The sequence below is a fragment of the Camelina sativa genome, chromosome 15 (assembly GCF_030686135.1).
Source record: "Camelina sativa cultivar CO46 ecotype springtype chromosome 15, ASM3068613v1".
Lineage (NCBI taxonomy): Eukaryota > Viridiplantae > Streptophyta > Magnoliopsida > Brassicales > Brassicaceae > Camelina > Camelina sativa.
Window position 1 is genome coordinate 31,651,839 of NC_141894.1, and position 2,374 is coordinate 31,654,212.

General features: G+C 28.0%; 1 pseudogene; it reads left to right on the forward strand.

Moving 5' to 3' along the window:
- The first annotated feature begins 608 nt into the window (after nt 1-608).
- Nucleotides 609-1,311, forward strand: LOC104748959 (pathogenesis-related protein 1 pseudogene; annotated as a pseudogene).
- Nucleotides 1,312-2,374: the final 1,063 nt, after the last annotated feature.

Consider the following 2,374-nt stretch of genomic DNA (forward strand, 5'->3'; position numbering starts at 1 on the left):
AGAGTAATGTTTAGCAATGATGTATATAAGAAAAAAAAAACATATTTTTGAAAATCCCCCTAAAATATATGTCATTATTAAACGATTTATGAATGCAAAATATTTCATCTTAGTTTTATAAATAAAATAAATTATTATGATTATTCTAAATAGTTCTTTATTGTTTCCTAATATTTCTGAAAAAATAAATGAATTTGTTAAATAATTTTTTTAATTTATTAAATTATTTCGAAAATATTATTTTATAAACTAATATAAACTTTTATTTTGTTAGTTATTAAATTAATTAAAATGTAATGGTATTTTTTATAATATATCTCATGATAGTAGGGTTAAACTTTAACAACATTGTTTAAATAAGTATATAGAGATTAACTGACTCGTATGTTATTAAATCATGTTCTAAATATTACCCATCATGCAAAGCTTTTGATTTATCTACATTTATATTATTAAAAGGGATTTAGAAATTTACTTGTGTGAGATTGACTAATGAATGATTGAATAAAAATATAACTTTGTATCCACACCAACTTTTTGTTAACCCTATTTAATTTTATGATCTAATTATTTAGTTGCAGAGACTTTTTAATTATTTTCGTAGGCCTACAAAAGGACGACGAAGTAAGAACAATCAGAATAGCTAGAGACCATCAGTTCCAAAAACAAATTATACAACTAAACATAACAAAATGTTGTCTATTCGTTATAGCTTCGTCGTACTGACATTATTCTCTGTTCTTTTAACTCGAGCCTATGGTTTACCTAAGGTAAGACCAATCGATGACGTCCAACCGAAAAAAACGGTAAGGATCCACAACAAGATCCGAGCCGAGGTCGGGGTGGCTCCATTGGTGCATGTGGAACAAAACCGTAGCGGCTTATGCACAGAACTTCGCAAACAGACAAGCCAAAGCTGGAGTCTGCGATTACAGCTCCATGAGACATTCAGGTGGACCTTACGGGGAGAATATAGCCGCGGGATGGGTCCAACCTGAGGATCAAATGAGCGGTCCAATCGCCGCAAAATATTGGTATACGGAGAAGCCAAACTACGATTATGCCACCAACAAGTGCAAAGGTGATTGCGGACACTACACTCAGATGGTGGTCAATCAATCGTTCAGTATCGGTTGTGGCTCATTCAGGTGTCATGATAATGAGTTAATCTATATTGTATGTGACTATTATCCTATGCCAGTGGGTGATGTGAATACGCGTCCCTATTGATTATGTTGGTTTGAATGATTCAAAAAGACTTCATATGGTGTAACATATGATTTGATCAAAAGTAATATATTAAATTACTGATCAATTATACACATACAGTAGAACCTCTATAAATTAATAAGGTCGGGACCATGAAATTTTATTAATTTATAGAGGTTTTAATTTATCGATAAATTAATAATTTATGAAGAGATTTTTAATCTTCATAATTTTGAAAATTTTGTATTACAAAATAAGATACTTTTGTTGTCATTCATATTTTAAATTTTTTTTCTTAATTTATAATCTTGTTTATCGTAATTGCTAAGTTGAGTTTAGTTAAAAATGATAAATATTAGAAGCTTAGAGTTTAGAAGGAATTGCTACTAGTATCATTCATGTTAATGATGAAGTCGAATAAGATATTGTGGTAATTTTAGAACCAACTACATATAAAGAATCAATTATCGCATTTAGAAATCTTTAGAATTTTTGGATGCGATTTGAAAAGACAACAATGAAAAAAAATTAGAGATGAGCTCCAAAAAGAATGCAAATTCAAGAATATGCAAGAGTCATATTTCACTAGATTTTCTTATATATATATATATATATATATTATTTAATTATTAATTTATGATATTGATGGGACCATATTTTTACATAGGATTTCCAAAAAAATTATTATCTTATTAATTTATCGAAAATTTTTATTTTTTACATCGGCCCAACTCGAGACCGAAAGAATTTATTAATTTACAGCGAGTATTAATTTAAAGAGTATTAATTTATAGAGGTTCTACTGTATGTTACTCTTCTTTGTTGAAGGTTGATGAGAGAAGAACATCTTAGTGTATAGGAAATAGTATATTAACTCTCATAAGAACAATGTTACAATATACAAACATATATATAGGAATGTGATTTAACCCACTTTCCTAACTAGTGAGATCCTATATAATATTTACAAATCATTCATATGATTATGATATAAAATATTTACAAATCATTCATATGATTATGAATTTATGATATAAAATATTTACAAATCATTCATATGATTATGATATATTTACATATCTTGTAGATATCTTTTTATACCACGAACCATGGGTATAAATTATCTGTGCAAAGCCTAGCTCTTTTAGGGAACTAGTTGAATTTA